Below are 24,786 nucleotides of genomic sequence, written 5' to 3'. Positions count from 1 at the left end.
CAGTTAATGCATTCAATCACTCCTCCTTCAATGATTTTAGGTTTGGACAGCTACTATTATTAGGTGTTATTTCAGGGAGGACAAATGCAAATGCACAAAAATCTTAACATTAAACCCAGCATTTCACAGCCAACTCCTAATAGAGTCGGAAGGTAATTACTTTCAGACAGTGTCTTAGATAATATTTGTTCATTCATTTTCAATCCTACTGCTTTATAGCAATGCTCTAACTCTTTCAGTTGGAAGACTTCTCAACCTGAAGCTGCGGTGCCAGGAGAGATCTGAGGTGAACTAGTGGCAGGGCTGACACTGAGCCCGCCTTCGCCTCTTGGGCGTCTCAGCCTTGCAATGGTTGAGGATTCGAGGGTGAGCAGAGCAGCTGCCCGCTATGCCCCAAACTCTCTACACTGCACATAGATCTGTTTACACAATCCCACAGGCACTTGGGGATCTCTGTGGCACTTCAAGCTGGTTTGCCATGAAAAAAACAGGAACTGCAGCAATTATGACCTACTGCGTCATTTCAACCAAGCTAAGGAGAGATCACGTGACACAGATTTAAAAACAAGAACCCCCTCAAAAATAATTTTGTGATAGATATACTGAAATGGAAAGAAGTAGTTCTCCAGGTCAAAAAGCACACAAATGAAACACTAAAACAAAAGCATCCTTAATTTTATAATACTATCTGTTGAGTGGTCGTAAAATCCCACAAAATCTAAGAATAATTCCATAAAGTAATGAAAGACCAAGAGGGTATGTACATACAGTCTTCACAACTTCATCTTTTTTCTCTTTATTCACACTCACAAGTAGTCACAATCAGCTTTACAGAAGTTTTCAGATTACCACAGACTGCAAAACGAAGTTCTAATTTCTATTTTCTTTTATGCATTTTATAGTAAGATGTTGCAAATACAGGTAATTAGAACTAAAAGCATATGCCTCTGGGACATTTTCATTACAAAACATGTTAGTGAGTTCACATGAGAGATTTCCACCGTATCTAGGAGTATCTAAGACTATTGTATCTATTAGTCAATGCTTGCATTGCAATTTTTATCTTTGTATTTATATCTCCATGACACAAAACAAGATTACGTGAATGTGAAAATTACATCTTTCTCACAGCACTTAATTTCCAGCAAATTAAACATGGCACTACCGATAACCTACATGAGTAAACTTGGTGTGAAATAATTCAGGATTTTCACAGCCTTCGGGAACAATTATGTAAAATATATGGTGATCTAAATGACTGAGTTTATTCAAGCATATCTTCACAACCCTTTCCCCACCTTCCTGGCCTCAAAGTCTTCTGCTAGTGGCCTTGGTCACATACAAAAACTTGATTGCTCATTCTGGCAACTGCAAGCCTCACCATGTTTCCTGCAGAGAGATATTGCTGACTGCAGGAAGCTATTATGATTTCTCTAGTAAGGAACTCTGGGGGAAAAAAGCTTGCTGTGAGCAGAAGGCAGGGTAACTGCATGTTAACATGATGCTGTCACACTTTTTTTTGTGTGTCTGGCTGTAAGAAAGAGCCATTGGACACCAGCATTATATCCCAAAGTGCTTCCTCTGCCATCTCTTTCCCTGTAGCATCACATTCATCTACCTTAGGATTGGAAAAGAGAGAGCAGAGATTTCATTCCTATCCTTGCAGTGGCATTATATCTTCTTCTGTGACCTCAGTAGAGGTCTGAAGGAAGTTCTGAATCAAGGACTAAAATAAATAACCTTTGTGTTCCTTCTCAGTTCATGAAAATTAATCTGTATCCTAGGGTTTGTTGTGGGGTTACTTCTCCTCCAGCAGACACAGCAAACAAACTTCTTGAAAATTCCACATCGCCTTCACCATTGCTACAAAAACAGGACAGGCATTTCTCTGTCTGCTGGAGTCAGGGACTGATGTCGAACAAAGATTCAACATCCTTTGGGTTTCAACCAATATCCTAGTAGTCTGAATGACTCCTGAGGTTATGATGCAGTGTGTGTGATGAGTGGAATTAGCCACAAAGTGTAGTTACTGCTCCCCGAGTATATTCAAATTCTTTCACAGTTGGAATAAGGCAGTTTGAGAGATGGTAAACACAATAAACTACCACAATGAACTGCCTCTCCAACACACGTTGCCTTGCATACCAACCCAACCTTGACAGAGAGATTGAGGGACCATTGTCACTTCTCTGCTGCAATACTGATGCAATCCCTCTGGTCCCAGTGGTTCCTGAAGGCAGGCTTTTCAAAGGCGTGCGAAACACGTGTATCATTACACCTCACCAATGCTGATTCTGCTCGCCCAGGGGAATGTAAGGATGATGGGGCCAGTTATCTTTACCATGTGGTTCAAAAGCCAGCGATAAATTGCTTCCACCTTTAAATTGACCTGGATTACACTTCTTAGGGATGCACAGAAATTTGGCACTGTTTTTCCCAAAGTCAGATTTGTTAGTAATCTGCTATCTGCATCTAGAAAGAGCCTGAAATCTTAACATGACCTTTGGACCAAAAAAAAAAAAAAAAAAAAAAAAAAAATCGCCTCCCCTGTTCTGTTCCCCCTTGCTCTCAAGCTCATTTTCCATTTTGAAGCACAGTAAGCTCGGATGTCCGCAGTGAGACCATCTAGTCAGCAGGGGATTTCTGGTGGTAGCAAAAGTACTGATGGCTGATAAAGCAGCTGGTTTACTAAGACTAATGAGTCCATACTGCCTCCCCAACCATGATATTCCATCAGCTTCTCCTAACCCATTTCAGCCCAGTAAGTCCTGTTTATTTTTTGACTAGCCTTTTGCAGTAAGAATCTTTCCCTCTTATTCCATGTCACAGGCACTGGCACTAGATCATTCCTAAGCTGTGTTTTCAGATACCACGGGCAGCACTGGGCTTCCAGGCAGCCACTCTAGGAAGTTTCCAAGGGCAGCTTGCTGCCAGTTACTCTTTACAATGACATGCCATAGCGATGAGAATAAGCACTGAGATGCCATTCAGGGGCCTTACAGGTTCACCTACAATGAGAAGGTTTCAAAGTAGCTTTTGCATTTTGGATTCTTCATTGAATAGGTAGATAAGCAGACAAAAAACATCAAGCAGATATAAAATTAGACAGAAATACATTTTAGGAAAAATATCTAGAAATGAAGACTCTCTATGTAAGGTTATGAAACACGTGTCAGGCCAGGTGATGAAGAATTATTTATTTGCATATGGCTGACTTTCAGGAGTGCTGTTGAGAAGAAGGCACGTGGGGCTTTGGCCAGCAATGCAAATTTGCACCCAGTTTGATGAACAATCTGCCTTTAGTGCTGAATGCTAAACACAGTTTAAATACATATGAAGACACACTACCACTAAGCGACTTCATATACACTCTACATTGCAGCAGCAGTAAAATATTCATAAATACAACTTTTGGAATCACACTTGAAAAAGTGATTACATACTAACCTAGAACTATAGCTGTGAAAAATAACCAAATACAGCAGTATTCTTAATATTCCTCTTTCTTACTTTTAGAACTGAACTCCTGCTCAACCTTCAGTTTAACAATTACTGAACAACATTGAATAAAGCCAAATAAAGCATTCCGGGTTTCCACAGCATATGCAACTGTTTGCATAGATACTATTCAATCAGTAAAAGTTGTTGTTCTACATCTAAACTTTTTAGTATAGAGAATTCTTCATCACCAAATAGATGAAATCAGTCTTTGACCTATTAATCCTGGTCTTATTTAATATTATTAATACTGCAGATTAAGGTGACTGACTGGGCCGTACTGAAAGAAATGCAAATAGGTACTAATGTTCCCAGATGACCCATAGTGTTTCAGGGTCATGGTTTCAATATAATTGAACATGGAGCCATATCACCTATTTAAACATATCGGTGATTACTATGGAAGTAGGATTAATTCTATGAACTACTAATCTCTAATGACAGAACATATTTTTCACTAAGTAATTCTCACAGAGTTATTACATCTTCTCCAAAAGTAAGGCACATTTCAAGATCATATTATTACAATATACAAAACTGCAGTTTGAGACATAAGTGAATATCATTGATGTGGGGAGACTCTAGTCACAAGGAACACAATTCGACAGAAACTTTTAACTCCTCACATTTTATTTTACTGAAAATATATGGCATAGAATACTATAATAAAAGCAGTACAATACTAATTAAAAGCATGCACATAAAAAGACTACTAGATCCTTTCTTTTAAGGCCTGCTTAGCTGGGAGTTTTCTCCAGCTCTACCCTGAAGGGCCAGCTAGAGATTACTGCCTTACAACCTGCAAGGAAACACCGGGTTTCCTGTGGTATTGATGTAAAACAGCACCTCTCTAGAACTTGGATGCACTTAGGCAAAGTTTATTCACAGTCCAAATCCTGACCATAACTTTTCATCTTAATAACCCTGCTCTATAACATCAGGACTGGCACTTCAGTGACAGACACAGGGGATTTTGATGATACTGGTTCAGATATTACTGTTTTGTACAAAAGCAAAAATTCTAGTAAATCTAAAGTAAGTGATAGAAGAAAGAAGAACAGAGAGCTAGAAAAGCAGCCTGCCATTACAAATCTTGGTCGTGGATGTGAAAGTCCCACGGACATGTTAACTTGGTGCAGACTTCTGCTAAAGTCAGGAAGCTCAATGCATGTTTGTGACATGACAGCATGCTTTTCTTGCCTTACAGCAGGCTGGTGAAACCTTCTAGAGCTGCTGCAACTATACAAATTGGTAGAGAAAAGGGACTTCAGAAACGTCCCAGGTCCCCAGTGACAGAGTTACATACCGGTGCAGCGAAGTAATGCCAGTTACTTCAGATGCAAGTATGTCCTGAGGGAGGAGGCAATTGCTTCTGGTCCCCAGTGCAAACCATCAGCAAAAGCACCTCCCCTGTCTGGCCTGACAAACAACCCACGGAACATGCTGCAGTAGAGAAGCTCACCTTTTTGTCCTATTTGGTGGTGACTTCCTACAGAGCCAGTTACAGTGATATCTCCCCTTTACAGGGAAATACGTCTAAGTGACTCTTATTACAATGTGCATGTATGAAGAGCTCTCGGGGTCTGAGCTGGATTTTCAAGGTACCACTGCTATACCCAATGGCGTTTAGCCAGTCATTTCTCTACAACCCATCCTGCTGGAGGCTTTGGAGTCACCGAGCCGCTTTATTTTTCCTCCACTCTGCAGAAGAGACTCAGGTTATCATCTGTTCTCTGTAGGTTGGTCCTTATTTAATACTCAGAGAATCACTGAATAATTGAGGCTTGATGAGAGGAGGAGATCACCACCTTTTAGACAGTAGAAAAACACCAGAAGACAATGTTGTACTTTTTGCCCATCTCTTTTTGTCACATGTGCATACACATTGCTTTGCAAGCAGAGAAGGCAAAAATAGTAATCATAATGTATTTCTGCACATGTGTATATTTTAACAATGGTGCCTGTAGAGTGAGGCAATGTCTTTTAAATGAACATTTCAGCAGGTGATGATCTCCATTCTGAACGATCATAATTTAGTGGTTCCAAAGAGCTTTCTGAATTTGACTGTTTGGCTGTTGAATTCTGACATTTTCCACAAAACCATTAGATTGCAACTACCCTCGCTGATATATAATGTGCCTAAAATTATACTCTTCAGCAAAACTCACACCAAACAGTCTTATTATGTGTCATTACCACAGTCAGTATGCCATTCCTAGCTGTATATGTGTTCACAGTGAGATCACATGTAAAATTGGTCACATCTCTCAGTAAAATTATTTCTGGATAGCTGGAATAAGAACCAAGAAACCATATTTAACTTTTTGTAGCAATATATCAATCTATACCAATCAGAGACAGACTGATGCTCTGCCATTGCTGAATTCTCACCGAAGACAGTTTTGTTTGGCAGTCTCAGAAGATTTAAGTATTTTCTTTAGCAAGTACAACATCAAACATGACCTTTGTTTCAGCTTCATAGGCACCTGTCCTTCCAAAATATTACTTTTCTCAAGAACTAAATCTGGGGGGCCAAGGGCACTTCCTAGCATCCAGGTGCACATCCTGCATGCAACTGCATTCAATTCTCTTTCCAATCTAGTTCCCTTTGGAAGGCAAATCAAGAGGGCACAAGGACCTACAGGGTGCTCAGAAAGGCTCTCCAGGCTACATCATCAAGGGACCGAGAATGTGGGGCACACCATTAAGTTTAGACAGTGTGTCCTAGCATCAACAAGTACTCCATGTCTAAAGAGAGTCTCACTACTGTTTTATTCTTGCTCAGTAACTGCAGTATGAATTAACTTGCGTTATCTGCTCCTTGCCAGCAACAATTGTCTTCCCAAAGAGAATTCTCACCTGAAACTTTCCAAATGCTTGTCTCTCTACACGTTTCTGGAGCGCTCTAGCAGTAACACAGTTTGTAGTTGTCTGCCCTTTGTCCATCCCTTCTATTCCTATGTCTCAACCTGCACCGCTCTTCTTTCTGCCATCAGCCCTGGCCCCATGCAGTGTATTGAAATGGCAACCATCAACACCTCCAAACTACAGCAGATATACAATCCCAGAGCTGGTGAGGGAACGCAGTGGGTCTGCAACTTTTGCTCAGATTGAATGACAAATCCCCAAAGCCACCTGGATTTTAACTCTCAGCACAGCTCAAGTGCTCCAACACTGAAGAACAGCTTCCTGCTGTCCCAGTAGGGGCTGAGAAGAGCAGGAAGAAAAAGACCGGGGACAGTCTAAGCTTCTCTTGCGACAACAGTGGTTTCTGCCACAACCCATTAATCTTCCCCTTTTGTCAGCCAAGCGCTTCAAGAAGTGTTCCCATGCTCCATTAAGCCAGATAGAATCGGCCTCGAATTGACCCGCTAATGCAAAGAAATCATATTACTCTAAAAGGTACAATTTGTTACAGGATTGTACGCAGGCTGGCAAACCGTCCAGGATAAGAAGAATTATACCCCAGCTAATCAACTATGGCCACTTGTTGAATGGGCTCCTTCTAGGCTGTGCAACAGTGAGCACAGGAAAATAAAATGGTGCCATAAGATACCAGCAGCTCTTGGGACATTTGTACACGTAGCAGCATGAGGTCCTTAAAATGGTTTAAAAAGTGCATACTGACAGCACATAATCCTGCGGGGGTGTGCATGGATGTGTGAAACTGAACTTTTGGACTCTCAAGCAAAAGCCTCTTACTTGCTGTTTGTATCAGTAAGGGCTGGTAAATTTTAGTAACACCAGGATTAACCAAAATCAACATGTTCCAAATCCTCCTATTAATAAAGAGAGATGAGATGGAACCACAAATTACGAAGGCGATCATGCGTGCTTTGCACATAGCTTGTTTAGGTTGGGAAAACCAGGGGTTTGGGGCTTAGAAAGAAGGTGGCAAACATCCTGGCTGCAGGAAAGATGCTGGCAGTGCAGAAAGACCCTAAAAATGGGGGGAGATCCACGTAGACAAACATCACGGGATACCTAGGGACCTTGGCTGGTAATGCTCAAGACTGGTAATTGAGCAACTGCAGACCATGAACAAACAGGACTTTCTGCCCAACCTTCCCAAGCAGCAGCGATCTGCCTGATGGGAAGGAAAGTCAAGAGCTAAAAAATATGATGCCAGGCTGAGGGTGGCTCACAGGGGTGAGCACATGAGATAATCATGTAGGGTAAAAGCTCTAATCTTGTTGGGTTCTTAAATAAACCCCAGTATCCAGACACCTTACAGGCTGTTGTTTAACTTGTGACGTGTCCCGATGCAGATTTGTTCCTTCTTGCCACTTCGCACCAGGTACAGCATCGTAAGCCTGATCACTCTCCCAGGTGCTAGAGAAGGGATAAGCTACCTTCTGACAGCGAAGAGGAGCCACACGCTCACACTGACCCTTGCTCCAGGACTGCCTGCAGCAGCACAACTCCCAGGGAGGCACAAAGGAGAAGGCATCAGCCCTGAATCCTTAGACTGCAATGAGGCCCCCCCACTTTTCCACCCTAACAGACGAGCTTTTCTGCTTTTGGAGTCTCCTCCTTCTCTCAGGACACTTTGCAGCTGGCACAGCTCTTCTAGTCAAGAACTGAATGTGACCTGTGTTTCTCCCTACCAATCTGCAGCTCCAACTTTGAGGAAAGAGTATGTCCAGAAACTTATCACTCCTGTGCTCACTTGTAATCCTGCTCCCAAATTGCTTCCCCCTCTCTTTCAGTGCCATTATTATTAATGCCAGGGGAATCAGAGCATAAAAGCACTGAAAGAAGTAGGAAGAACCAGTAGCACTGGAGGCAACAAGGCTGGACCTAACACTAAATGCAACAGCACTAAGTACCAGCACCAGTATTTACATGGACAAGTTTCTGTTCTTTTCCATGGGGCAAGGGTGTAGTCAATACTTTCAGTAACTTTCAAGAAGCAATGGCAGCTTCACTTTGATATTAAAAGCAACGGTAACTGTGGTAACTCAGTACACCTGCTGAGCGATGATAGAAGGCAACAAACAGCACTTCTGGCTTCTTGGGGCACCACAGCACAATCCAAAATGTTGTCCTTCACCTAGCTGTGAGTCCACTACTCCTCAGATATGGAGCAGCTGTGCTAAAGCTGCCAAGACAACTGATTCAGCAACGATATTAGAAATCTCTATTTCATTAACATTAAATTAGTATTTATTATTTGCTGTATTCCTGTCTAGACCAACCAACCCAAAACATCAAGTGAGAGGGGAAAAAGGTAAAATAAAATAGATGGCACCTGATGCCCTGGGCACTTCTTCTCACTGCATCCCCACCTCAACAGAGCACACAACGTAAGGGACATGCTGTATTGATACACCTTTTCTTTTTCCCAGACTTTTCTAGCAAAATTTATCTGCCTCTCTCCTTTCGTTATTTATCATATTTAGTTGAAGACCCTGTACGGTGATATGTACACCTCATATTCAAACAGCTAACAGGTATATCCACAATGAGAACTTTCCATGCTTACTGCTAGCCATCAACCAAATAGAGATAGATGATTTCCATCTAATGCATATGAAGTGTTTCTAATGCTTGGGTCCAGCCCTGTCCCTTATTCGGATGTTAAACACAGCCACTGCTCTCTTCCAGCTTTTATCTACCTTTAGATTTTTATTATTTTTTTTCCTACAGCATGTAAATGAGACTGAAGCAAAGACTGCCTGGGGACGCTGCGACCTGGGGTTGTCTGAAACGCCTGCTCGCTCTATCAGCTGCATAGCAACAGGGGAAAAAAATAATCAACAACTGCAATATTTAACTAATGTTTATACAGATACATTCACACACACGTTTTTGCTTAAGTAACTAATAAAAGAGGGCATTGTCGGGAAACTGATCGAGAATGGAGGTCACGGCTGTAGTCAGTTTTACATAAAGCTTTAAATCTAATTATTGTAAGTAGCTGGGGAAGGAGACAAATTGGGCTAAGCTTCATAAAAAATTGAAGGCCTGAAAAAAAATTTTTGCACACAAAAGACCAACTATTATAATTTGTCATTGGTTCAGCACTACAGAAATCCAAGTGTCATTATTTATAAACAAATATTTTGCTTAGCAAAGTTATATATGATGCAGTAAATTATAATAACCTCTCTTAAACTGTAATTTCAACTCTTGTCTCGAAGTACATTGTAATAAGAAATAACTACCCTGTCAGGATAATGGTCATGTAGCTTTTAAAGAATCAGTATAACAGCCTACAGAAACACATGAATTTAACTCAAAGTTAGTTGTTATAAATTTTACCAAGATTTGTCGGAATCAGCATCTCTTCCAAATAAAGGACAAGTAATAATCAAGTTTAGCAATCAAAAACCCCCAAAACCCCAAACCTACCCCCCCAAAAAAACAACGCAAAAAAGCCCCAACATTGGCAATGCCCATTTCAACTTGAAGACAGCAAAATCTAAGCTTAAGTGGCAGAAACTATCAATAACCACACTCATAACAGCGAGTTACAGCCATTTCAGTTTTATTACTTATTTAGAGATTATTCATCTTCAGGAAGCCACACTAGACAGACACTATTTCCCATTCCACTCCAAACTAATTGCCACATCTTACCTTCTCCTGGATGTACTGGGATAGAAAAATGTGAATGTAGAAAAGGCTGATTTATAGAAAAACGAGCATTTTTAAAATCTACTAGGCTTAGTACTTGCTATTAGTTTCAAAAATAGCTTCTCTGTACAAAAGTTCTAGCCACAGGAAAGATAAAACATTTAGAGAAACTGTAAAATATAAATTTGTCTTTCATTACATCCATCTTAAATTTGCCTGTTTTATTTATGCTTTGTGTTTTTCCCCAATCCATTGGCAGGCTGTAGTGTCCTTACTCTTTCTTGCGTTCTGGAAGACTGATGAAGTTAGCAGGGTTTTTTTGAAAGAAAAAAAAAAAAAAAAGTTGGAAAGTGTAAAGCACACTAATGAGAGTAACAGGGTCTGTGTGGTCTACAGTATTACTGCACAAAAGACAGACAAAGCCAACTGCTGAAAAAGGAGTAAAAAACTTGACTGGTTTTGTGAATAGAATATTCACCTAATAGAACAGAAACCTAATAGAATATTTCTACGCATAGAAACAAAACGTGCAGCGGTCCAAAAGCTGCTCTTATACGCTACACCGCTGTAAAGCGCTGCTCAGTGGCAGCTTCAGGAATGCAGTTTTAGACTTGATCCCATTTTACCTGGGCTGCTAAGGTTGGCATATCTTACATTCTGCCTAAGGACAAAGTACAAAATCAGAGTACCAAAAAGAAGAGTAGTATTAGTGTCCAACCTTACATGTAACAGGAAAGACAACATTCTCTTAAACTGATTGGATTAACATAGCACTGTGTTTAACAAAAAGTTGCATTAACATAACATTGTAAGTGTTAACATTGTGTTAAGCAAGAGGAATGACAACTTCCTCTTAAACTGACTGTAGAGTAAAAAAAAATATTACGGCTAGAAATGACTTGCCTACTTGATTTCTTCTGTAGGTTTTTGCTATTCAAATCTATCCTTCCTTGAAAATATTCCACCTTGCTGCCTCACTTACAGGTGCTTATTGCAGCAATCTCACATTGGTTTTCATTCAAATTCCTCTCACTTTTAGAAAAAATCTAGATTGTTCTAACAATGATACGTACTTTTATTAAATAAATTGGTAATATTTTTGAGGCATGAAATGAACACAAGACTCACGTTAGTATTTTCTCTACTCAAAATGCCACAAGAAATTTCACTTTTCCACATAAATGAAACAAACCATCTATTATTCATTTGTGTTTCCTGTACAGAACCTTATTCAAACTTTGATCAAAATCAACCTCTTTTGTATTTCTACATGTAAAATGAAGGAAGAATATGAGCCTGGGGTGACAACATCCACGTCCCACACACCTTCTTGTTCAGAGCACTTTGAAAATCTCCCATCAGTCCTTGGACTTTCAACTCATTAACAAGTTAATATTAAAACATTTTTTAGCTCAGTTGTTATTCCACAGGGTAAGCCCTTGGACCTCACCATCGTTTCTTATCTGAAGGGTCTCTGTGACCTCCCTCACACACAGACTCGGGCAATGGACTACTGCTGTCAGGATGAGCGATGTGCTCTCGGCAGGATTTCATCACCTGCTGAGAAAAAGTCAGAAGAGAAACCCAGCCACACACATACACAGCATCACCAGCTCCTGTTTAAGGAAGGGTTGGAAGTATTTGCTGTCCTTGCAGCCCACAGGAACAGCAAATACATCTCCTCAGCATCACATAAGTCCAAAGATAGAGAGACATCCTTTACTTGCACACAGCTATTTGCTGAGAAGTCTTTTAGCAGCAGCCACTGAGAATTACATGTGGTAAACACAAAAATTATCTTTTACCCAAAGGAAAAAAAATGACTATTGGATCCAAACACTAAAGATGTTCCACTCAAATAAACAAATGATTTCCAGAGCCTTCTGACACTATCTCCTTGCCATCTATCACAGTGGTAAGGCCACCAGGGAGCAAATTAAGCAAAGGCGAGAATTGCACTTGCAGTCAAATATTGAGGAAACATGGGCAGAAAGGACTTAGAGCTGCAAGTACACTTACAAAAAGAGTAACAAAATCAAGTTTTACACAGCACCTGTAACAATAGCCTTTAAAACTATTGATACAGCTACGTTGTAACTCTCTAATCCACAGTTCACAACTGGTATGGATTGCTGCAGAAAGAATGTATCCCTTTGCTTGAACACACCCTGAAGAAATTAAAGATCAGGTGCTGTCTAAACTGCAGTACACGCTTACCCCTGGACACAGGAGCCAGCTTTGGCACTCTGTGCATGCGATAACTTGACCATTTCTGTAGATGCCATTATGGTGTAGCACAATAAACAGCAACATCACATCACACAGGGAGAGTGCAATGGGACTAATGGATATCCAAGTCTTTGTAGGAGGAGACGCCTAAGCATCAGCCAGCTTTGGACATTGCACATTTTCAAAAAAAGTGTGAGGTGCACCGAGGTCAGCGGGTTCATGGGTCTGCCAACTCCCCAGGTCCAATATTAAGGCCCAAGGAGATGTATGAACACAACCTGGCACATACAATTAGGAAGGTAGGCATAAAGCAAGAAACTTTATTTTGCATTCTTGAAAATAAACTCGTGATACTATCTACTAGCATAAGACTCAAGGAAAAGATGACGGTGTGCTGCTTTTGCAGAATTCTGCCCCTTTACATACAAGGAAAGCATCTCTGGAAAGACCTTACTGGAGGTAGTGAACCCAGCTTTGAGAGAATCACTAAACACGTTACGAACTGTCCTTAAGGTAAAATAACAGAATATGCTAAGAGTTGCATTCTTCTACAAAAAAGCAACGGGAATAGTAGTGGCAAACTATCTTCTCTTCTTTCAGTGTGCCAAAACATGATGAACAGCTCAGAATGCTGAATGTGGAGGTTAGCATTTTAATACGTTAGTAATAGAGCAGCTTTTAAACAAATCTGTAAATATTAAAATGTTAAACCAAATAAAGGTCAATAAACCAGCTTTTTTATATACACTGCTTCTAGGATTAAAACATGGTCATCTATCCTTTCAGAAGGAAGTTTTGTTTTGTGTTCTCTGGAACGGGTAGTTTTTTAATTTCTACGTGGAATGTATTTAATGAGCATTTCTATTGTCACTGTCACTACAAAACACTAATTCTACACAGGAAAATATCCAAAGAGACTGATAGTCCTCTAAGTTAGTGAGGAGCTATGCCTGTCTTTGGCACAACTGCACAGTACTATCACATCTACTTCTGCAGTGAGACAAATACTGGACAAGGCATCAGTCTGGTCATTACCCAGTTGGGGTTTTTTTTGTTTGTTTTTTTTTTACAAGTCACTTTTGTAATGCAAAGAATGCATGTCAAGTTTCCATACATCAAGTATATATATATCTTTAACTTCACTATCTGAAATGTGCTATCAGTTGGAATTAGACCCTCACCTAAATCCAAAGTTGAGTTATAATTAAAAAAAAAACCTTTATGGGGCTGGTGGAAAGGGAAGGGCTGGACAGGAAAACAACTGCACCTCTCTACTCTGGATTCCTGGCCAAGTTTGAAGCAGTCAGCTGGATGAAATGAGGTTTCTAAAGCTCCAGCAACTTTCCAGAAGCAGCATCACACCGCTCAATGGCTTTTCACTTCCATTATATGAAGGTACGTGACATGCCTATTTAATACTACATATACACATTAAAATAAGTAAATAATTTGATCCATTCAGGGAAGCAAACATTTCTTACTTATAAGAAAAAAACCCATATAGACTTGTGACACTAGGTTATTTTTAGTAATACTAAAGTAACATATAGCAATATTACCAGCATTGCATGACCAGTTCATTCTTAAATGTGAAAAGAGGCAAGATGAAAACCAAGGAACTATAAACAACCTAAAAGCAATCCAAATGGGACTCAGTCATAGGGTGCTCATTATAGGGTGCTAAACATGGGTGTTCCGTTCTACCAGCTAAGGAAAACAGTTTGAATCAAATGCTGTCGCTTACAGCCTTAAAATACCTATACCAGAATGCACCAGCAAATTCCTCAAATTGTTTCAGATCCATCATTTTTATGCAGCCTTTTCAAAGCTTCCTTACAAATTTCTCCTTAAACACATCAAATATGTTAGCTTCAGATAAAACTTGCTCCTCAGATAACTTCTGCTATAAGGAAGTAACAAAGGTCAATCACAACTAAATTGGATTCTTCTAATAAAAAAGAGAAAAATCTCAGCTCATGTAATCTGGAATTCAGGGACAGGTTAGTTACAGAATTAATTACCACTGTCAAGTCCTTTTCCAAGAAACCAGACCATAGCAGATGATGCTTTTATATGCATATATATGTGTATATATATATTAGGTGCAATCTAGCCAGGGACTATTCCTACTTTCTGCTATAACCTCTGAAGCCCATTCAACAAATCTGCTACGAAATTCTCTGAAAATCCAGAGATGGGTTTTGTTAGTTCTATAAAAGTAGTCAATATATTAAAAGATCATGTATGCAACACCCCTCAAAATATAAATCTTGAACCTGAGATAGGGAAAATTATTATTACAAGAATTATTATTACAAGAATGTGCAGAAAGGAATAATAGACTTACAATAATAGACTTACAAACCTGCAGTGTGGTTTGAAGCAATCTGAGTAATTATTGTTCTTTTTCAGAAGATAACCTCTGAAAAAAACACTGGTTTAGCCTTAACAAAGATTTCACGATTTTATCCACATTATCGGTTTGGAAAAATGCTCACTTTATCAAAACACAATTTGATTTACAGACAGCTCCCTCCAGTTATCCAGTGTAAGTGAAAGCCAAGAACTATATAGGCAGGTCAACCATCCATTCGACATTACCATGATCTTTAACAATCAGCAATCTCAGATAAGAAAAAGCTTTCTGTTGCATGGGACAACAGTTCACAGAAGATTAATTTTCCACACAGAAGACACTTGTACACTTAGTGTGACAGTCCCTCAGATTGGCAGAATCTGTCACTTGTGCCAGCATTCCCTGGAATTGCCCGTTACGGATCAGGATTTTATTTAGAGGGTTCTACCTTCTAGATACAGAAAAGCTGTTCTTTTAAAAGACTATAAAGCAGCACTCCTCTCGTGCTAACTTAAACGCTTCTTCCTCAACTACTATAACAGCAAGAATTTTAAACAGGCCAATGAGTATTTTAGGCCTTAAAATCCTGCTCTACACTTCTTGCTATATGGTTTTTGTTCTGTGGCAACTCCCATTTATTTGAAATTGAATATGTAATTATCAATTAAGAGAGACATAGAGTTTCCAGACAACACATGACAGGAGACTGCTTTTGGAAGATACGTTTTTTAACCTTGCATAAAGCAGACTATACTATCAATTTAGGATGACTGTGTGAGAAAGGCAGAACAGAAGACAAGAAAAATAAGGAGAGAAAATAGGATTATCTTTTTTTCCCCTCTACAAACTTCTCCTCCCTTCTCCATAGCATCTCATTGTAACGAAGACAATGTATACATAGGACAAGCTATATCTAATAAAGATGAAAAGTAACTTTCAGATTAGCAACTCTGTAACCTTCCTTGGAGTAGCAGTGATACCTAGTTAGTTCAATGGGTCTGGTTTTCAATACACAGTATTAGTTTTAGAGAATATAATAGCTCAGCTCTCTTTTGAACTAACAGAAACATCCTGCACAATAAACTTCAGTTGTTCATCTGATTGACCAATGTCCTACGAGACAAAATTGCAGAGGTAACACGCAGAAGAAACCAAACCAAGGACAGGAAATAAACTGTCCCTGTGTTTTCAAAACATTCTTGTGTTTTTTCAAATACATCACATATAAATCATGCAAGGAAAACTTCATCTCCAGGTAAAGGAGCAGGCTTTTTTATCAGCACAGCTTAGACTAGCGTGGATATAGGAATCCACAGACTCCACAGTAGCCCAGAAATCCTGGAATCAGATTATCCTTTCACTCACACTGATGTCCAAGTCTCTATTACAGGCTTAAAGTCTTGCAACCTGGATACTATCCCCTTTTGCTTTCCAGAGGAATGCTCACAAAGGGACATCTCTGCCCTTCCCAGTATTTCTGGTGTAGTGTTCATTTCAGTAGTGCAGACAGGAGACATTAAGAAGAAAAAACAAAGCCTCTCAGCTGGTGGAAAGTGGGCAAATACCCCAACAAACCATGAATCTTATCACAGTTGTGGTAAGATTCATTTAAAGAAGCTGGAAAATTAACTAAGCTACGAACATGGGTAAGAAATCAGTAAGCCTACAAGGTCTGGACTCTCATGAAAGGCAATAGGATTTTTGCTTCTGGTTGATAGATTGTCCAAGAACCAACCACAGTTAATACTCTACTACAAAGCTTATGTCCATATTTCCCACTTCTCACACCAGGAAAACAACCAGCTCAAAGCCACTAGGCAAAATAAAACCATAATACATCAATGCATCAGTAACATTCCAAAAAGACTGACAAAGAACAGGAATTATGTCAAATGCTTGATCACCTTATCAAAGAGAGAGAGAGAGAAAGAGAATCCAGTGGACAGATGTTTTGCCTTGAATTTCTCTCCCAAGGGAAGAGGGATACAGTCAGAAAATACTGGAGAAAACCAGCAACAACACTAGACTATTCCATGTTTCCCTTTGAAAATACATGTATTCTTTGTATTTTCAGCTTCCACTGACACAGGAAAAAAAAGATGGCTCTTGTCATGCCTCTCCAAGGCAAGGTCTGCTGCCAGACACACTGGCCAATCCAGCAATTCAGAAACTTAAAAGCCCTAAGTCTAACTGCAAGAGCTACATCCATAGCTACTGTTGACCTGGCTTAGAAGCAAAAGGAGTGTGTTCACATCTTTAACTGGTTATACATAAAGCCCTGTAGAAAGAATCCTGGAAAATGTATTAATATTTATAGCAGAGCTTTAATCCTCACCTATAAATGAACTAAACAGCAATAAAAAGTGTACATAAAGGGATGGAGGCACCAATACTGCAACATCTCCCATGAGAAATGAAATATCACGGGAAGAAAAACAATGACACATTATATAAGTCTACCCTCCTCAGCCAGGTGAATGATGTTACTGTTCTGTATATGACAGAGTACTATATAACTTAATTTGCTGCAACTTTATTAAGTCACATAGGAATTATCTTACAGTAAACTGTATGATTCCTGTAATTACTTCTGCTCGTGTATCTCCAGTTATTTGGCAGAGCTGCTCTCAGCCCTTCCACTTCAAGCCTGACTCCAAGCAATTTATGGGAAGACATTGTTAAGACATTGTAGAAAGGAGATGTCCTCCTATTGTACTGCCTGACCCAGTTCCTTTCCCGAGGATCTCCATGGAATACATTCACCCAAGCCCTCTGCCTATCAGCTGTCCTATGGAGTGAGCTCCTGCCCCTGATGACTTTCAGCCACTAAACTGCAATAACCTGGACTACGCATTCTGATGCAAACAACTGGGTTGCTGCACAGAAGGCGACTTACCTGTGTCACCCTCAGTGTTTCAAGGGTTCAAGCAGTAGGTTTTCTCAGTCAAAAAAGTAATAGCATCATGATGAAAGCAGGTCAAAATTTTAAAATTGGGGGGGGGGGGGGGGGGAGGAGACAATTTAAAATGTAGGGATGAAAGGATGAAGAACTGCTAATTTGGTATAAGAAAGAACTCCAGTCCTTAATAGCTAGAGAACTTTTCTCCCTGCTTTCTTCAGACAAACCCAGTCCTTCAAGGTTCCAAGGTTTTAACTTTGAAAGAGAAAAGCAGTACTCCTAACTAGCACTGGGGCACTTATAATCCCTTCTTTAACATGAAAATGCATTACAGATAAAACCAAAAATTAATGCTAGTGACTACAATTTTTTTTTTTTTTTTTTTTTTTTTTACACAGCCCTATCATAAACCTAAGAATGCAAAAAGAAACTTTGAGCAGGCATAATTAATTATACATACTAAGTCATTTTACTACAGAAGTATAAAAATATGTAAGTTCCAATTAAAGTGGTAAAACCCTTACACCAAGCTAAGCACTAAATATAGTATGAAACCAGGAAAACAGCATTTACTTCTGGCAAATTCTCCAAAATATCTAATGAGACGAGAACTTAATACAGTTATATTCCTCATATTTTAGTAAAGACTCTTACCTCAGCCTATCACCGTTCTGAAGCTGCTGAATTCAGAATTTGCTGAAATTAAGAACCAATTCTATTGGCACTTAGCAAGGCCTCTGGCTACATGCACTCACCAGGAGGAGAAAGGTAAAACAAGTTTCATCTCATTAGCAAGCAGAAAATGCTTCAAACTTAATTTCATGATGAGAAAATAAACTTCTCTCTTTAAAAACTGGCATGGGGAAAACTCATTTGAAAGCACGGACTATATATCAAGGAAAGTAAACGACGTGTAGAAAAAACTGCAAGAGATTGCATTGCCTCTGACCTTCTATAATTTCAGTTCTGCTTTTAACTTCTTATGGGAGTTTTGCACTTCGAGACTCGATTGTTTGAGCGTTGCAGTTTTAAACTTTAATTCACTAACGCAGAGCTATGGGGTTTTTTTCTGTACTTCATATAATTACAAAGATAGTGATTACAACCACGGCACTCAAAAAATCCTAAGTATCACTTTTTCAGATTAATCAGTTTATAGCATTTCAAAAGCAGAGACACATCTCTCTTGAATAATCTATGTATGCCCTGTTGTCGTGGTTTCAGCCCGGGCGGTAACAAAGGACCACGCAGCCGCTCGCTCACTCCTCCGCCCCCCTCCGGTGGGATGGGGAGGAGACGGAGGAGAGAAAAGGAAAAGAAACTGGAACCTCGAGGGTTGAGATAAAGGCAGTTTACTGGGACAAACACAAAAGAGATTACAACAACAACAACGGCACTAATGAAAAAAGGTATACAAAAAAGAGTGATGCACAGTGCAACTGCTCACCACCCGGGACCCGACGCTCCGCCACTTCCCCCACCGAAAAAAACAGAGGCCACCCCCCGGCCCGCTCCCCATTTATATACTGGGCAGGATGTCACATGGTATGGAATAGCTCCTTGGCTAGTTCAGGTCAGCTGCCCCGGCTATGCCCCCACCTCCCAGGTTCCTGTAAAAATTAACTCTATCCCAGCTGAACCCAGGACATTATCCACCCCTTATTCTATACCATCTACATCATGCCCAGATCTTACTTTTTTTTATTTTTTTCCAATCAACCACTACAACTTTCCTTGTCTTATATATAAGTATATGGACTCCACCCCCTGACCTCGCACACACACACACGGTGTTCCTTTAGCCTATGGGCTATCCCTCTAATGTGTCCATCAATTTTGGGGCTCTATCTGTTGTAACAGTTCTTCAGGATAAGAGAGAGATGGTGTGAGATGTTGGGTTGTTGTACGCTGCCTCTGGAACTTGTGGCTAGTACATTTGGTGCAACTCATGCCCCTGGTCTGCAGGTCGAAGATGTTGATCTTGAGGAAATTGGTGGGTGCCAGTTCAAGTTCTATCGCTGTTGTACTTGGCTCAGTTTCAAAAGTCCATCCTGTAGTCATTTGGATAATTCTCACAATAATACCCTTGATATGGCATATAGACACTATAGATACAATGACATGCATTGGCAGGTTATTTAGCAGTTAAATATCATACAGCTCAATTCACTGGCTATTCTCTCCCAAAATCAAATCTCCCTGAGGTACACATCGAACCTCCCCATCTTTCTGCATCACCCACCAGGTGTACCCAGGTCCTTGAGCAAAAACAACCCCTTGAATGGGTTTGCTTCTGCTTGAGGGAGGACTAACCCAGACTGTCTTTCCTAACATACTCCTCATGCGCACTACAGGGACTTTATCCCCTTCTACAGTATGTGGATCTCTTGGTTGGGCGGGGCCAGCCCGATTGGCGGATCCTCTAGTATTAACTAACCAGGTGGCTTTTGTTAAATGTGTATCCCAATGCTTGAAAGTTCCACCCCCCATCGCTCTCAATGTAGTTTTCAGCAGTCCATTGTACCGTTCAATTTTTCCGGAGGCTGGTGCGTGATAAGGGATGTGATACACCCACTCAATGCCATGTTCTTTGGCCCAGGTGTCTACGAGGTTGTTTCGGAAGTGAGTCCCGTTGTCCGACTCGATTCTTTCTGGGGTGCCGTGTTGCCATAAAATTTTCTCTTCAAGGCCCAGGATAGTGTTCTGGGCAGTGGCATGGGACACAGGGTATGTTTCCAGCCACCCAGTGGTTGCTTCCACCATTGTAAGCACATGGCACTTGCCTTGGCGTGTTCGTGGGAGTGTGATATAGTCAATCTGCCAGGCCTCCCACTGTTTATATTTCAGCCATCGTCCTCCATGCGACAGGGGTTTTTGCCGCTTGGCTTGCTTAATTGCAGCACATGTTTCACATTCATGGATGACCTGTGAGATAGTGTCCATGGTCAAGTCCACCCCTCGATCTCGAGCCCATCTATATGTTGCATCTCTTCCCTGATGGCCTGAGGTATCGTGGGCCCACTGAGCCATAAATAGCTCACCCCTATGTTGCCAGTCCAGGTCCACCTGAGACACTTCAATCTTGGCGGCCTGATCTGCCTGGTGGTTGTTTTGATGTTCTTCAGTGGCTCGACTCTTGGGTACATGAGCATCTACGTGACGTACTTTTACCACTAGCTTCTCTATCCGAACAGCGATATCTTGCCACAGTGCGGCAGCCCAGATGGGTTTACCTCTGCGCTGCCAGTTGCCCTTCTTCCATTGCTGTAGCCACCCCCATAGGGCATTTGCCACCATCCACGAGTCAGTATAGAGATAGAGCACTGGCCACTTTTCTCTTTCAGCAATGTCTAACACTAGCTGGATGGCTTTCACCTCTGCAAACTGACTCGATTCACCTTCTCCTTCAGCAGTTTCTGCGACTAGTCGTGTAGGACTCCATACAGCAGCCTTCCACCTTCGATGTTTTCCCACAATGCGACAGGACCCATCAGTGAACAGGGCATATTGCCTCTCATTTTCTGGCAGTTTATTATACAGCGGGGCTTCTTCGGCCCGTGTCACCTCTTTCTCTGGCGACATTCCAAAATCTTTGCCTTCTGGCCAGTCCGTAATCACTTCTAACATTCCTGGGCGACCGGGGTTTCCTATGCGAGCTCGCTGTGTGATCAGTGCGATCCACTTACTCCACGTGGCGTCAGTCGCGTGATGCGTAGAGGAAACTTTCCCTTTGAACATCCAGCCCAGCACTGGCAGTCAAGGTGCTAAGAAGAGCTGTGTTTCAGTACCAACCACTTCTGAGGCGGCTCGAACTCCTTCATATGCTGCCAAGATCTCTTTTTCAGTTGGAGTATAGCGAGCCTCGGATCCTCGATATCCCCGACTCCAAAACCCCAGAGGTCGGCCACGGGTCTCCCCAGGTGCTTTCTGCCAAAGGCTCCAGGTAGGGCCATTCTCCCCAGCTGCAGTGTAGAGCATATTTTTAATATCTTGTCCTGTCCGGACTGGCCCAAGAGCTACTGCGTGAACAATCTCCTGCTTAATCTGTTCAAAGGCTTGTCGTTGCTCAGGCCCCCATTTAAAATCGTTCTTCTTCCGAGTAACTTGGTAGAGAGGGCTTACAATTTGACTGTAATTTGGAATATGCATTCTCCAAAAACCCACAACACCTAAGAAAGCCTGTGTTTCCTTTTTATTAGTCGGTGAGGACATAGCTGCTATTTTGTTGATGACGTCCACAGGGATCTGACGACGCCCATCTTGCCATTTTACTCCTAAGAACTGGATCTCCTGCGCAGGTCCCTTGACCTTACTTTCTTTTATGGCAAAACCAGCCTTCAAAAGGATTTGGATTATTTTCTTCCCTTTCTCAAAAACTTCTTCTGCTGTGTTGCCCCATACGATGATGTCATCAATATATTGCAGGTGCTCTGGAGCTTCACCTTTTTCTAGTGCAGCCTGGATCAGTCCATGACAAATGGTGGGGCTGTGTTTCCACCCCTGGGGCAGTCGATTCCAGGTGTACTGGACGCCCCTCCAAGTGAAAGCAAACTGAGGCCTGCACTCCGCTGCCAAGGGAATGGAGAAAAATGCATTAGCAATGTCAATTGTGGCATACCACTTAGCTGCCTTTGATTCCAGTTCATATTGAAGCTCTAACATATCTGGCACAGCAGCGCTTAGCGGTGGCGTGACTTCATTCAGCCCACGATAATCTACTGTTAGTCGCCATTCCCCATTGGATTTCTGCACGGGCCATATGGGACTATTAAAGGGTGAGTGAGTCTTGCTGATCACTCCTTGGCTCTCCAGTTGGCAAATCAGCTTATGGATTGGGATCAGGGAGTCTCGGTTGGTGCGATATTGTCGCCGGTGCACCGTCGTGGTAGCAATTGGCACCTGTTGTTCTTCAACCTTCAGCAACCCCACAACCGAAGGGTCTTGGGAGAGACCCGGCAGGGTAGACAGCTGTTCAATCTCCTCCGTCTCCAATGCAGCTATACCAAAGGCCCAACGGTACCCTTTTGGGTCCTTGAAATACCCCCTCCTGAGATAATCTATACCAAGGATGCACGGGGCCTCTGGGCCAGTCGCAATGGGGTGTTTATGCCACTCATTCCCGGTTAGACTCATTTCAGCTTCCAATACGGTTAGCTCTTGGGATCCCCCTGTCACACCAGAGATACAGATGGGTTCTGCCCCTTTATAACTAGATGGCATTAGGGTACATTGTGCACCAGTGTCCACTAGAGCCTTATATTCCTGTGGGTCTGATGTGCCAGGCCATCGAATCCACACTGTCCAGTAGACTCGGTTGTCCCTCTCCTCCACCTGGCTGGAGGCAGGGCCCCTCTAATCCTGGTTAGAACATCCGTTACTCACTTTCTGCACACGTAAATCGGAAGTCCCTTCAAGGGGATCAGAAATGAGATCAGCCCATCTACTGCGTCTGGGGGACTGCTCACGGGAAACTGGAGCAGCAGTTTTCCAAGAATTCTCTTTTCTGGTTGCTTTTTCTCGCAACTCCTGTACCCGTGCATCCAAGACCGAAGTGGGTTTTCCATCCCACTTCCTCATGTCCTCTCCATGGTCACGCAGGTAAAACCACAGGTTAGCCCGTCGAGTGTACTTTCTCTCTCCTCTCTCTTGGGCAGAGGAACGCTTACTCCCAATAACTGCGATGCGGGCCTGTACAGGTGAGGAGGAGGACAGATCCACTTTGAATTGCTGGAACTCTCGGGACAACTCCTCCACAGCTGAGACACAGGCCCGTAGGGAGGAAGAGAGACTCCCTTCGTATTGCCGGAGTTGGACAGCCAATTCATCCACCGTTTGTCCATAGCCTTCTCTCCAGGACATTACTGCCAATGAGTTGGCATAGGTTGGTGGTGCACTTCGTAGAAACTTCCGCCACATGGGTTGTGTGCATTGGACTTCATCTGGATCTGTGGGTGACTGCGCATTTTCTGGATCATTGTAAATCACCTCCAGCACGGCTAATTCTCTCAGGTACTGAATACCTCTCTCCATGGTGGTCCACTTGCCTTGGTGACATGTAACTTCATCCCTGAAGGGGTATCTTTCCTTTACACCTAACAAAAGTCGCCTCCAGAGGCTGAGGACTTGTGTTTTTCTCCCAATCGCCTTGTCGATGCCCCCTTCCCTAGACAGAGATCCCAGCTGCTTGGCTTCCTTACCCTCTAATTCCACACTACTAGCCCCGCTATCCCAGCATCGGAGCAGCCAGGTAACAATGTGCTCACCTGGGTGGCGGCTAAAATCTTTTCGCATGTCACGCAACTCACTCATGGATAGAGATCGGGTAATTATTTCAGGTTCTGCCTCTACCTCCTGTTCTCGCGATGACCCTGGTTCATCTTCATCTCTCGCTAAGCGAACTGATTTCTTTGTGTGTTTCTTTTTCTGTACAGGGGCGACTGATACTGGCACAGGCTGGTTCTCTGGTTCAGCTGCAGTGTCTGTCACGGGGGTAGGGGTAGTCATGGTACCTGTTGTCGTGGTAGGGGCAGCCACGGTGCTTGTTGTCGGGGTAGGGGCAGCCACGGTGTCTGTTGTCAGGGTTTGGGTAGCCACGGTACATGTTGTCCTGTTTTCCATCTTTTCCCCCTTTTCCCCCCGAGGGTGCTGCATAATATCAAGCAGTGTTTGGTAGATATTGGCCAGAGCCCAGCACAGTGCAGCGAGTTGTATGTCTTTGGAATAGCCACAGCATTTTTCTTTCAAATATTCTGTCACTTCATAAGGGTTCTGTAGTTGTTCGGGAGTGAACTTCCAAGTCACTGGCGGTGAGAAGTTCTCTAGATACTTGCCCATATGCTCCCACATGCCGTGCCACCCATGAGTCTCCAGCTTTGGGGGAGATCTCTGAGTGGTACTCTTAAAGAGCGTTTTTGTAGCCCTAAACAAGACCTGAAACATATTCAGGAGGCATAGCACTAACAGCACACTGGCTTGCGCATCCCAAGGATATTCAAAATTCTCAAAAGCTGTTGTAATTAGTCGGAAGGAGAAGAGGGAGGTGAACGGACGGGGGGAGGTATCCCCCCCTAATTTCCCCATGGATTGGGTGTAATTACCAATAAAATCCGACAGAAGGCGCCCAAAGTATGGAAATGATATCACTGCCTCATACAGATACCAGCTTAACCTCATGACCAGTGATGTAATCATTTCATAAGTCGACATTGCCCAGTACAGCAAAATG

The 24,786-nt window shown here is 42.0% G+C and overlaps 1 protein-coding gene across 8 annotated transcripts in view; it reads right to left on the bottom strand.

The window, feature by feature from the left end:
- Positions 1 to 24,786, bottom strand: part of PCDH15 (protocadherin related 15) — an 858,619-nt gene that overhangs the window by 551,877 nt on the left and 281,956 nt on the right. The window lies entirely within an intron of this gene.

Source organism: Accipiter gentilis, chromosome 9 (genome assembly GCF_929443795.1).
Source record: "Accipiter gentilis chromosome 9, bAccGen1.1, whole genome shotgun sequence".
Classification (NCBI taxonomy): Eukaryota; Metazoa; Chordata; class Aves; order Accipitriformes; family Accipitridae; genus Astur; species Astur gentilis.
This window is presented reverse-complemented; position numbering and strand designations above follow the sequence as displayed.